This window comes from Lipotes vexillifer, unplaced genomic scaffold (genome assembly GCF_000442215.2).
Source record: "Lipotes vexillifer unplaced genomic scaffold, Lipotes_vexillifer_v1.1 scaffold469, whole genome shotgun sequence".
Taxonomy (NCBI): Eukaryota; Metazoa; Chordata; class Mammalia; order Artiodactyla; family Lipotidae; genus Lipotes; species Lipotes vexillifer.
The window spans coordinates 2,693,079-2,707,238 of record NW_006788006.1 but is presented as its reverse complement, the minus strand read 5'-3'; positions in this window follow the sequence as shown (position 1 = coordinate 2,707,238).

The following is a 14,160-nucleotide window of genomic DNA, read 5'->3' as shown; positions in this document are numbered from 1 at the left end:
GCCCCCCGCCGCCTGAAGATTTCCTTTCCTATATGTAGGCAGAGCCCTTGGTCTCCTGTCCAGATCCCTTTCCCAGGCTTCCCTGGACTCCCTCAATGTCGTTTTGTCTGGAAAGGTGGTATCTGTGCTGTGTTCCAGCCCTAAATTTGAAGATATATCTTCCAGCGCAGCACGAAAATGCCAGATTAGACCCAAGGCAAAACTTACCAATTCAGTAAACACTTATTGTCTCACCTCAGAGAGGTGCCCTCTGGAGCCCAACTCCTGGGTTTAACTCCCAACTCCATCACTCCCTGGCTGTGTGCCCTCCATACCTAGGGTCTCAGTTTCCTCAGTTATAAAGGGGGCATCTGAGCAACTCACTAGGTTGTGCAGGTGTGAAGGGAGTTCTCGGCACCTGGTACCTAGTGGGTATTCAACAAGTATTTGTTGAATGAATATGTGAACCCCAGCACTTACCTCAGATTTCCTCAGGATGTCTGTGCTCATCTGGGGTCTCCTCGCTCTCCCCTCTGGCACCTGAAACACTGTGGGGTAGTCAGTGGATTCTGGTAGGCCCCTCGAGCTCCAAGCAACCCCACCCAGCAATTGCCTGGGAGCAAGAAGAGAGTAGTTCCCCATTTTATCTACAGCCACAAATGGGTGCTGGTGCTGGGGACAGAGGCTCCTTCCCTGATCCATGAGGCCATTTCCCCAACGTGCCCATCACTGTCTTTGCACACTGCCTGGCCAAGGCCTCTCCAGCCAGCTGTCTCCCCGAAATGGGGCTGAGATCCCACTCCACAGGTTCTGCTGTGTGACCTTGGGAAAGAAGCTTGACCTCTCTGAGCTTCAAAGTAAAATGGGAATTAACCCCATGTAAGAGTGTGGTTGGGATTTTAACCTCAAACATGCTGAGCACGGTCCTGCCTCAGGACCTTTGCACAGATTGTTTCCTCTGTCTGATTCTCCAGGTTTCTGTACAGCTCCCTCCTCCCCCTCCTTCTTGTCTTTGCTCAAATGTCCCCTTCTCAGGAACACCTCCTCAGGACACACCATCTCACTGGCAGCCCTGATCCCCCACCCTAGCCTACTTTTTCTTTCTTCCACAGCACTTTTCACCTCCTAAAATAAAAACTTAAAAAATAGGGCTTCCCTGATGGCGGAGTGGTTAGGAACCCACCTGCCCATGCAGGGGACATGGGTTCGAGCCTTGGTCTGGGGAGATCCCACATGCCATGGAGCAACTAAGCCCATGCACCACAACCACTGAGCCTGCGCTCTAGAGCCCGTGTGCCACAACTACTGAAGTCCGTGCACCTAGAGCCCGTGCTCCACAGCAAGAGAATCCACCGCAGTGAGAAGCCGGCACACCGCAGCAAAGAGTAGCCCCCGCTCGCCGCAACTGGAGAAAGCCTGCGTGCAGCAACGAAGATTCAACGCAGCCAAAAATTAATTAATTAATTAATTTTAAAAACCTTAAAAAACGTACTGCTTCTCATCCATCTTCCCCACCAGAATACAAGCTCCATACAATGTCTTATTCATCATTTTATCCCCAGCCCCTAGAACTGTGCTTGGTGCGTAGTAGGCGCTCAGTAAATGTGTGTTGAATGAATGAATGAACGAACGAATGCTGGGATGCCACAGCATCTGAAAAAATATTGACTCTTGGGACTTCCCTGGAGGTCCGGTGTTAGGACTCCGTGCTTCCATTTCACGGGGCACGGGCTCGATCCCTGGTCAGGGAACTAAGATCCCGGAAGTCGCATGGCATGGCGACTCCATATATATATATTGACTCTCAGAATGAATTTATACATTCATTCATTCGAGCCAATACTTACTGTGCTTCTCCTGTGTGCCAGGCACCTCCCGGGAGCGGGGACACAGTGGTGAACAGGCACGGGATACCTCAATGTCTCTGCCACTCTGGGACCCACATGCTTGAGGGGGAACAAACACTAAATAAAAACCTTGGTGAAGAGATACGAGGGGATGAATGCCACGGGAGTAAATGGGGCTGGGTGGCGGGTGTGGATTTTGAGGTCTGGATGACATTTAAGCTGGTATGTGAATGGCACAGAGGAGCCATCATGGCTGAGGTTGTGAGGGAAAGATCCCCAGGGAGGGAACAGCAGGTGCAAAGACACTGAGGTGGGAATGAGCTGGTGGAGTCTGAGCAGCTGGGGACCCTGTCTGCGGGTGGCACAGAGCCTGTCTTGTTTCCATGGCGTCCCTGGGTTAGCTGCCAGCCTCAGCAGGTGGTTCACCATCCGGAGGGCAGGTCTGGGAGACCCAAAAAGGCAAATCATAATCTTGAGAGGAGACTGTGAACTGAAAAATGATGGAAGAATGAACAGAATCCTAGAAGGACATTTTCCTGAGCTGAAGAGGGGCCCGAGTCCAGAGTGGACCACAAGAAAGGAGCGTTCCCAGGTGAACCTGGCAGATCCCTGAGCTCCGAGGATGGGAAAAAACTCAAGAGCTGCAGTAGAAACCCAAGTCACCAAAAATAAGACCAGAGATGTCACAACATTCTCTTCGGTGACACTGGTGGCCAGAGACCCACAGATGCTGGAAGACAAGGGTGTGCCTGGGACCCTAACTTCTGGCTAAGAGACACCCTCATTCAGAATCCCATGAAAATTTAGAGGGTGATTCACCCCCTACCCCATCTGCAGTTTAGAGTCTAAATCAGTTTTCAGTCAGGGGTTATTCTGCTCCCACGGGATACTTACTGGACAATGTCTAGAGACATTTCTGGTTATCATGATTGGGACAGGGTGGAGATATGGGACTGCTAATGGCATCGAGCAGGTGGAGGCCAGAGATGCTGCTTAAATTAACATCATATAGGGCACAGGACGGCCCCATGACAGAAGATGATCCAGCATTTTCAAGATTGAGACATCTTGGTCTAAATAAACAGAGAAACCAGAACAGAGAACTCAAAAGGAGGAAGGATCCAAAGTGGAGAATGAGGGACTGAACAAAGAAGCTTGATATAGGTTTAGTTAAGTTCATTAGATGGAGTATTTAGGAGATTTATTACTATTTAAATAGAAAATCAAACCTAAATGGCCAAGGATCTGTTAGCTGGGAATGTGTTTAGTGCCAAACAAGAGCTCCAAAACAAAGAAAGATACCTCAACACATAGGAATATTTACAACTCAGCCAAACCTGGACATTGGGGAGGGGGAAGGTGTGAGAAGAGGTAAAACGACTAAATGGCTCATATCACTGGTTTCAGGGTATCTGGGCAAAACAGAAGCTCATGGGGGTGGCCGTTTGGTTTTAATTAAATCCATTAATGCCCGTTCTCTTCCTCGCATTTTCTTTCTTGTTTATTTGTAAGAACCCTTTACATAGGAAACACTTAATCTTTGTTGGCTACCTGCATTCCCAACTATTTTCTTGCCAGGTCTCTGGTTTCTTTAAATGGAGGGATCTTACAGCGCCTTCACCCTCCCAGCCCCCATAAGGCTCCTGACTGGGGTCTGAGAGCTCAAGTTGGGGGTGGAGGGGGTGGAGGCTCACGTCCCCTTCCCCTTACGCTAGACCTCTATTAATGCATCCCAGATCCCCTTCCCTTTTCCAGCCACCAAGGCTACCTCCACCCCTAACTCATGGCCCCTTAAAACTTCAAGCAGCAAGTGTTTCCAAACTCACAACATCCCACATCCAGACTGGCATAAAAACGAAACTCCAGGCCCCGCTTTCAGCCAGGCTGAGAGTGCTGGGGATTCACTGGCCCAGGATACCTTGCCGGGTGTCTCAGTGGGCCGTTTCCCGGGTAGTCCCCAACCTCTCCTTACAGGCCTTACTTTCTAAATGGGCTGGGACCTCACACCTACCGTGGGAAAAGCTGGGGCTTACGGGCTCCACTTAGCCAAGGACGGGAAGCCTCTTGGTATTACTTCCTCCTCAGCGACTGCGCGGCAGCTCTGGGGACTTTGCTGGTGGGGCTGTATGGCTGGTGAGAAGTTCCTCTCAGGTCTGCTTTCGATTCCCTGACCCCACACAAGATTCTCCTGTCTACCCTCTCCAGCTCTGGAAGGATTGGGCTTGTGGAAGCTGCTCACTCTGAAGTTTGTGGGGTTTGAATAACTCTGGGGGAATCCCCACCCCCATTTCATAGCTGGAGAAGTGAAGCTCAGAGAGTTGTCCCAAGGTGGCCCAGTGGGTGACTCACATTACCACAGAAATCCACATTATCTCCAAGTCCTTCAGCTCTGAGAAGGGTCTCAGTGGCTCTTATCTCAAAACACATATATGAAAACTATTCATTCGTTCAACAAATAGGTTCTGGAGGAACTGAGAAGCCTCAACCCTGGGACTGGCCCCCCAGAAGCCCTCAGTCTGGGGGAGACAAATCCAAACACCTGTGGGATCAGGGCTGGGCCAGAAGAATGGATCAGGATATTGAAGCTGAGGTTTTGAAGGATGCATATGAGTTCACCAAGGGGAGTTCAGGTAGCAAAGAGAGCAAATGCAAAAGCAAGGAAGGGAAAGAAAACAAAGCCTATTCAAGGAATCATGTGTAGTTTATTTTGCTGAAAAGCAGAATTTGGAGAGGGGTTGATTTCTGAGGCTAAGAGGTGGGGCCAGACCCTGTAAAGACCTTGAACGCCAGACTGAGTAGAGGGGCTGTTTCCTGGGGGCATGGGTGAGCCATGGCGGTGTGTGAGCAGGGAGCAGAGAGGTCAGATTCCCTGCTGAATGGTACCTCTTTGCTCTGAGTTGACCTTGGTGAGTCACTTCCCCTTGGGAGTCTATTTCTTCATTAGCACATGGAAGCGCTGAGAATACTCCCTGCCCTACAGACACACAATGGGTCACTTTCTATTGAGTATTAAAGGGCTTGGCATGCATTGACTATGCGATGACAACCTCAGTGACCTTGGTTCATTGTCCTGGCTCCTTTAGTGCCCCCACTTACAGATGGGGATATTGAGGCTCAGCATAAAGCAGGAGTGTCTATGAACATGTAAGAATCCAACTGTTTTACTTGTTGCACTGACTTGTGGGCCATAGAGTATTTACTAAGCACCTACTGTATGCAGGGTACAGGGGACACAGCCATGGCCAAGCCAGCCCTTCTATTATGATATTAATACATGAGGAAGTGATTTGTTTAGTCGCAGCTGCGATAAATGCTGTTGAAGGAGGGATCCCTGGCAGGGGAGGGGCCTGACCAGCCTGGGGATATCCTGAAGGATGAAGGGAAATCACCTGGGCAGAGCCCCGGGGGAAGGGCATTCTAGGCAGAGGGCACAGCAAGTGCAAAGGCCCTGAGGTAGGCACAAATTTAGGTTATCAAAGGGAGAGAGAGGAGGCGGTGTGGTTGGAGAAGTGGAGGAGGAGGGAGATAAAGGCAGGGTTGCCAGATGATGGTGGGGGAGGAACAGGAAATGGGGCGGACCACAAAGCAGCTCTTATGTCTCAGGCGAGGCACGATGGGGAGCCATGGACGGCGTGTGAGCAGGGGAAGGACCAGATTGAGTTATGCTTGAGGAAGTCCCCCGTGGGGCCACTGAAGGGGAAAACGCGATCAGGGCAGGAGTTAGAGGCCAGGGCAGCAACCAGGAAGAAGAATTTGGGGACCTGGATAGGGGCTGGCTGGCAGGGTACAGGGACGTGGGTGAGTTCAGCAAATAAGATGAAGGGAGTCATCAATATTTAGAGCCTGGGACTTCCCCGGCGGTCCAGTGGTTAAGACTCCGCACTTCCACTGCAGGCAGCACGGGTTCGATCCCTGGTTGGGGAACTAAGATCCCATATGCAGTGTGGCATGGCCAAAAAAAAAAAAAGAAAAAAAAAATTAGAGCCCGGATGTGGGGGACAGAGAAGGATGGACCAGGGAGAACAAAATGTGAGAAATCTCTGAGCCTTTCACAAAGGGACGTTATGGGGCAGCAGGTGACCCAGGTGTGGTGTCTGGGCGAGAGCCTTCGGGACATGATGCCATGTGAACCAGGAAGATCCATCAGGCATCTGATGGATGAACACAGCCATATATTGCTTGCACGTGGCAGGGCCTCCTCCATGCTCCTCCCTACAGACCGTAGTGCCACGGTGTACAGAGTCACAGCAGTGATGTCCGGGCTGACTCTCAGGGCCCGTCACCCAGTCCCCCCACTGCAATACCGGCCAATCCTGCTCGGGGCTGTTTGCCCTCCATGCACTATTGCAACTTCACCATCACTCAGAGCCTGCTTCCTGCAGCGCACACGGCAAAACCACTTGTTTTCGTTGGCTGCAACCCAAAAGCCTCCCCCCCGGGGTGCTCTCAGTCTCCTTCTCCTCCCGCCCCACGTCCACTGCCCCCTTTCCTCCACTCTTGCCACACCAGCCTCTTCACAGCTCCTTCAAACACCCGGGCTCAGCCCTGCCACAGGACCTTTGCACCTGCCTTTCCTTCCACCTCGGACGCCCCTCCCTCCTGCTCTTCCCCCTGGTTCTCCTTGATCTTCAGGTTCCCACCCAAATCATCTCCTTAGAGACGCCCCAACCTCCCAGCTAAAACACCCCACCCCGGCTCTGCTTTCCTCTGCTGCTCTCACCACCATTAGACAAAACTGCTCACTTCCCTCCTGTCCATCTCCCCAGCCAGCCTGGAGCTCCAGAGGTGGGGCCCAGCATCTTGGCCCTCACAGCTGTGTCCCCAGTCGGTGCTCACTGCTGTTTGTTGCATGAGGAAAACTACTAACAATGACTCACATATGGGCTATTTCCTTGCGCCTCACTTCAGGCTAACCCCATTCTAGGCAGCAGCTGCCACCGTGCCCTACCCGGGACCCTGGGGATGCAGATGATTCAGCCCTGATAAGTCAGCAGGCACATCCTTGGAGCCAAGGGGGCAGGACCAAGAGGCACTGAATATTCCTGACTCCGAATAGTCCTAATGTGCTAAAGGGCCAAATATTCACGGCACTAAAATATTTAGGATGCATTTAATGAGCAAGAAGCACTGAATATTAGTAAAGTGCTGAATATTAATGATCTGTTAAATATGCAGGAGGCACCCAGTATTTATAATATATGAAATAGTTATAAGGCAACAATTAACAGTTGCAAGGCACATTTGTGATGCATTAATGAATATGCACATTATCACAATGAATATGATATGAATGAGCCACTAAACAGCCCTGAATAGACAGTCACTGAATAGTCATGATTCGTTGCATATATATACACACAGTACTAAATATTAATAACTCTCTGCATATTAATGAGACACTACATGTACGGAAGGGGCTGACCACTCAGCAGAATTAATTAGGGACCCCCGCCGGTGACAGCGCTCTAGTCCCCCAACCTCTGCCTACACCCCCAAGTGACAGTCAAGGTCTGTCAAGGACCCAGGCACGTATGGCTCCAGGCACCTCTGTCCCCCTCACCTCTCCCTGGGAGGCCAGGAAGGCAGAGAAGCTGAGACACACGGGGAAGTGAGAATGTCACACAATCCAGGTGGCAAGGCCCTACCCATTAGCACCCGTGGGGGGCCTGGACCAGCCCCCCCGTCCCCACCCTGCACTATTTCACAGACAGTGGGGGTTTGCCTGACACTGACTTGGAGGCCTCCATCACATCAAGGTGATTCCCCACACAACGCTCCCAATTTCCAGTTGAGGAAACTGAGGCTGGGAGAGGGTGAATCTTGGGTCCCTCTCCAGGCCTGTCAGACACACCCATGCGACCCCCTCCTTACCCCAGCTCCGGGGACCCCCAGGCCTGGGTGCTCCCAAACAGCCCAGTCACTGGGGCTCAGTTCTTGAATCAGGAACATGAGGGTGGCTCGTTCCCTGCCCTCACCCAGCAGCCGTGAGGACCAAGAGAGCTGATGCTCCTAAGACAGCCACCGTGGCCCCTGGGGAAGGAAGGCCTGACCCGGCTACTGGTCATCTGTGGACTCGGGGCAAGCAGCTGCCCCCGCCCGCTCCAGGCCTCAGCAGCCTCATCCGCAAAGCTGCCTGGCGTCAGCTGCCCATTCACGGTTCACGCCCAGCAGGTGCTAAATATCAGCTCCACTGTGGCTTAAATTGCTCCTTCACTCCCCACCGACGCTCAGCTGGGATCTGGATAGGGATGGGGACCTGGAACATTCTGGGGCTGCCACAAGGAGAAGTGAGGGGTGGGGGGTGACAGGAGAACCCCATTTGTATGTATAACCCCCTGAGCCCTGGGAAAGGCTAGAGGACTCAGCGGTCACCTTTTCTCCAAGTCACACATATACGAGGTACCGACAATGACGACATTAGTATCGGCAGCAGCAGCTACCGCTGTCACTTGCACACTGGTCACTGCTCTGAGCTGAACGCCCTGGTCTAGGTTCTGGGCACCCAACCAAGTTGATGGAGACAAACCACCATGTTTGGGGAGCCAATGGGCTAATGGGGAACAGAGGCAGCGAAGGAGACAATTTTCCAGAAAAGGGTAAGTCCCAGGAATGAAGACCCAAGGACCGGAGCCAGGGGTGCTTGCAGGAGAGGGTGCGAACCACTGGCCTGTGGATGGGCCCCCGTGGCTCTCACTGAACCTCCCAAGGAGGTCCCCTGTTCCAGTTCCCAGGGGGGGCAAGGTAGGCACAGAGAAGGCACCCACCTACCAGGGACCAGGTTGCTGGAATTTGAATACTGCCGAGCTGGACCTGCGGGCGATCCCTCACCGGTTCATACCAGTTTGGCCTTCCAGTAATGATGGGCTGGTCCTTTTTTACAAGGACCATGAGTTGCTTTTGTAAACAGGAAAAAAAAAAAGAAGAGAAAGCCCAGTAAAGATAATTCGTAAGAAAGCCTCATTATGGGCCAACTCTGCTTACCATGTGTGTAAGTGGGTTTTATGCAAATATACGTCCAACATTCACTCTGGTGAACCCCTGGGTGTGGAAGAAAGGGTGGGAGGGGGCAGGGTCACACACACACTTTAGACCCTTGAGTCCTCTGTTTCCAGGTCCCAGGTCTCCTAATGGATGACTCATTGGATAAGCTTGCCCTCCCCCACTGCAGCAACTGCCCGGGGTACCTAGGATGAGTCCAGGAAGGATTCTGAGGCTGGACATAGGCCCCTGATTAAATGCCAGCCCTGCCCCCAGCTGAGCCTCAAACGGCATCTCTGGGCTCATTTCCTAGAAGGGGAAACTGAGGCTAGGGAGGCAGGCTGTGCATCGCAGTTCAACCTCAGAATCTTCCCATGATCCAGGGCTGATGTGCAAATTGAACCTCTGGGAACCTTCTGGAGGACCTCCACACCTGGTCAGGGTCCTCATCCAGGCTTTGTCGGACATAATTTCTTTCATGCAAAGATAAATGTCACCAATGAGCCACATAATCAGGATTAGAGTTAACATGCGATATCTTGCATGCAGCCTTTCCACCATCAGCTCATTGACACTCCACACTTGCGCTGGGAGGTAGGGCTATGTTAGCCTCATTTTTATTGATGGGGAAACTGAGACACAGAGAGGTCAAGGAACCCATTCAAGGGAGGTCAAGTGGTAGCCCAATCCCTGCCTTTAACCACCACCTGGTGGGACTTCCTTTAGTCTGCCATCTTGGTAGTGAGTTCCCCTATCACGGGGGGCAATCAAGCTGAGCCAGACTCCCATCAGGTGGAGGGACCACAGTGGGCATCCTCCCTGGCTCATGGGGGCTGGGGGGCAAGTTATTGCCCCACTCTGGGCCTCAGAGGCTGTTGGCAGGAAGAGAAGACGCTCAGTGTCTTATCTCCTCCTCCTAGGCTAACCGAGCCCAGCCCCAGGGTCCCTGGGCCAAGCAGGCTTGTCTGGATTCCCCAAGCTCTGGCCTGGAGCAGAGAAGATCCAAGGCCCCTTCTCATTTCCCCCACACCCAGAGTACCTGGCAGGAATCACTCTCTGCACCCTGGGGGCGAGGGAGAGGGGAAGGGAGGCTGTACAGGCTGTGCTGGGAAAACACGAGCTGCTGACCTAGGCTGCTAAGAGGTGGGGGCCCAGTGACCTGACGCAGGGGCCACACCTCTTCCTCTGGACTCTTCAGCCCTGTCTGTCATGGTGGCCACCTTGGGAACTGAAAGGGGCAGTGGGAGAAAGTGGTGGCCCCAGGGCCAGCCCCAAATCCAGCAAACTTCCTCTGGGCCCTGAATTCCAGATCTGGACAACAGGGAGGCCCTGGCCCCCAGGAGGTGGGAGGTGAGGGTAGGGGGGAAGGGCAGGCTGGCGTAGAGGGTTTGGGGAGAGGGGGATGGGTCCTCAGTTTCCCCATGTGAAAAGTGGCCATGATAAAAAAATCTGACCGAGAGGGAAAGTTGGTCGAGAACCTGGAAAGGTGGTTAATGACGTAACTGTAATATACTTACAGTGATGGCTGATATTCTGTGGGCCCCACTGAGTGGCCATTGCACTTACTGACTTATTTCACCTTCACCACAGTTCCGTATCATGAGCCCCAGTTGACACATAGCAAAACTGAGGCTCAGAGACCTACGATGACTCACTTGAGGCCTTTCAGTGACCAGAAGCGCCCCCATCATAACAGCTTCCACTGCCTAACACCTCAGGCATCCTCATGGAAGCCAGGTCATTTCGCTACCTCCCAGAGGGGACACACCTCTCAGAGGGGACACACCTCCCAGAGACCAGGAAAAACCAAAAACAAGCAACACAGCCAGGCACTGGCTGAGCAGGCAGCTGAATGGATCCCAGAGGAAACTGTGAACTGGGGTGCCCAGGCCGGAACCTGGTCCAGCGCCTGGCAGCGCTGGGGGTCAGCAGTGGTTCCCGCGAGAAACAATAATAAACCCAACCTGGGAACCCGGGTGCTGTTCCTGCCTATACCCTCTCAATCAGTATGCTAACAATCTCAACAATAACGATAACAGTAACAGTAACGGCCAGCGCATACAAAGCTCCCTCCACTCCTGGGTTTGGATCCCACCCTATCCTAGGAGGAGGATGGGAGGTGGGGGTCCAGGGTCGCTTCACTGTGTCCACGACTGCGGCGGGACATTGTCCAGGATCAGGGATGCCACAGCTCCACGTGGCCTCGGTCTCCCCCCATTCCCGAGGCGTGGGTGAGGCTTCCTTCCCGGCCAAGACTGAGCCGGCGAGTAGTATTACCGATGGGTGAAGGCAACAGGGTTATTGAGACCCGGGGCTCCAGGATCTCCCTGCCTCTTCAGGGTAAACGCGGCAGATACCCGACCCCAGGGACCTGCAGGGGTTTCCCTAGAGCCCCAACTCCGCCCCCCACCAGGGTTCCGCTAGATCCTCCGGGGCCCCCAATGCTCACCCCCAGACAGCCGTCCAGTCTCCGACCCCTATCCCTGCTCCTCTTGGCTCACCCCCGCCCTTCCCGGCTTCGCTGCTTCCTGCCTGCCTTCCGCCGGAGCCCCCACTCCCAGCTGGGCCGTTTCTGCAGGGCCCAGTACAAGTTCTCCTGCCGGCCCCTCCCTTCTTCCCTCCCCGGCCCCACCCCTTCCCCTCCACTGACCGCACGGCACCACCCAGGCCTCTTCTAGCCTCCCCCACCCCTATCCCGCCTCACGACCCCACTTGAGTCCTGCCCACAGTCAGGAAGTGAGCTCCCCGCGGCTGGAGGTGTGCAAACAGCGCCTTTTTCGGCACAGGGCCCCGGGCAGGGTTGGTCCAACGTGCGTTCGATGAAGAAATGATTAAAAGAGGGGCAGGGAGGCAAGTTGAACCCACTGGCTCTTCAAGAGGTTAGACTGTTTCAGAACCCGATCACCTATCCTGAGACCCCAGATGTCTGGATGCCGTGAGCTGGCATTTTCAGAAGTCAGATTGAAAGATTCTTGGGATTGGGGCTGGTGAAGATTCGAACCCTGCTGTGTGCTGCGTCTGAGTCTCTCGAAGTTTCTGGTGTGGCCACGTTAGAGTTGGGAGCTCTGGGGAGGGGGAAGATCCAGGTCCACAGGTGTGAGCCAGGTGATGGTTCAAGTCATCCCCTGTTTCCTCTCCCATCGCGATTTCTTCCCGTGCAGGAAAAGCGGCAGGTTCTGGCTGTGCCTCAGTTTCCTCGTCTGTAAAGTGGAGGAAGTAAACCCCGGTTCCTCTAGCTGGGACAGGTCTGGGGAGCAAGGTCAGCACAGAGCAACTGCATGACGTACACTACAGCGGTTGAAGGGCGATTACATTAAATGTCTGCATCAAATGGGGGCACTTCAGGCCTCAGAGGCTCTGGCTCATACACTTTCTTTCGACGGCAAACCCTTGCACTTTGGAGCCCATTGACGTTTCCTGGGCTTAAGGTCTTATCCTATCCTACGGGGTCCCCTTGGGTTTCCTGCGTTCATGAGCCCCATAAAAGAGCCGGAATCAAACACCGGATCTGGTGCGCGTGGCTCCGCCCATCTACCTCCATATCGGGCAAGGTCCCCTTCCTGTGTCATCTCCCGGGGAACATGAGGGCCCTGGGAGCTGGGTCACACCCAGCCCTGCTTGCAACGTGGAAACTGAGATCCGCCCGGTCAGGAGTTTGAGTCTGCTATACTGCCAGAGTGGCTTCAAAAGCGTCAGGGGGGTTTCCCTGGTGGCGCAGGGGTTGAAAGTCCGCCTGCCGATGCAGAGGACGCGGGTTCGTGCCCCGGTGCGGGAAGATCCCAAATGCCACGGAGCGGCTGGGCCCGTGAGCCATGGCCGCTGAGCCATGGCCGCTGAGCCTGCGCGTCCGGAGCCTGCGCGTCCGGAGCCTGCGCGTCCGGAGCCTGTGCTCCGCAACGGGAGAGGCCACAACAGTAAGGGGCTGGAGGGAGATGGGGAATGGGGAGTGACAGCTAATGAGAATGGGTTTCCTTTTGGGGTGATGGGAATGTTCTGGAACTAGAGGGGATGGTTGACAACATTGTGATTGGGCCACTGAATTGTTTACTTCAAATAGTTAATTTTCTATTACGTGAATGTCACCTCAATTAAAAAATTATCTCAATTAGGCCATTCACCTACTGGGGGTGGCCTCTGGCTGGTCACCTAATTGCTTTGTGCCCCAAACCGAGGTTTTGGGGCATCCCAGGTGTAGGAGACCAGGGCGTTGTAAACCACCAAATGACAACCCACCTGCCTGGGGTTGGCCAGTTAAATGGGGATACCACCTTCCCTCCTGGGACTCACCCTCCCAGGTAAGCACATGTCACACCAGCTCTGAATGTCCGGGCACACAAGAGGCCGCACCCAGAAAGGCCTTCTGTATTTTAAAGGTTGCCCAGCCTCACTGGTGACCCAAAGAAAGCAAATGAAAGCCACCAGGAGGTGCCATTTTCCTGTCTCTTATCAGATGGGCCGGAACCCAAACCCAGATAATGCTCAGAGCCGTGGCAAACAGTGTCTCCTCACTCAGTGGCCCACAGCATGGATATGGCACCCTAGCCACTCAGCCTCAGGACCAGCAAAGGGACCGTATTAGAGGGCTCAAAGCCACTGAGCGTGCACGCACTCATGCACGCATGCGTGCAAAGACCTGGATGGAGGGGACAATCCCATAGGCTCAGATGTTTGATTCTAGCTTCTTTATGGGTCCCATGAGCTCAGGGAACCGCAGAGCCCCATAGGGCGAGAGTGGACTATGAACTTGCAGCTGAGGAGCTGAGGGCCGGAAAGGGAAAGGACCCACCTCCAGTGGCTCCAGAGTCCTAGCTGTTGGAGGCAGTGAAGTGTGTGTGCTGGTGACATCACTGCCTGAAATGCCCCCATTTGCTGCAGAGACCAGTGTAACTGCCCTTCATACAGATGGTGTTGATCGTGTACTTGCTCTGAATTGAGGATGCTCCCCAGACCTCTCCCAACTAGAGAATTTCCCCCCATTTTACAGAGGAGGAAACTGAGGTACAGCCGGGCCCCTCCCCCCTCCCCCCCCACACACCCTGACTTTGGAGGACAGGGTGGGAGGATCAGAGCACACAGGCCAAATCCTACTTTCTGCTTCCTGAGCTCCATCTGGCCCTGACTTGGTCCCTGGAATCTGCATTGTCTTCAGGGTCAGGCACCCAGCATACCCACATGTCCACTGGGACCCAGGACTTTCCATCAAGCTCAGACCTGCTCTCTACCACAGCATGCTGATTACCACACCTGTCCTGGGCCCACCTCAGGCTACGCCTTGCACACCTGCACTTAGGACCACCCTCCACCCCAGGACCCCCAATAAATAAAAGAATACCAGCGCTTCTGGGGTGCTTATTCT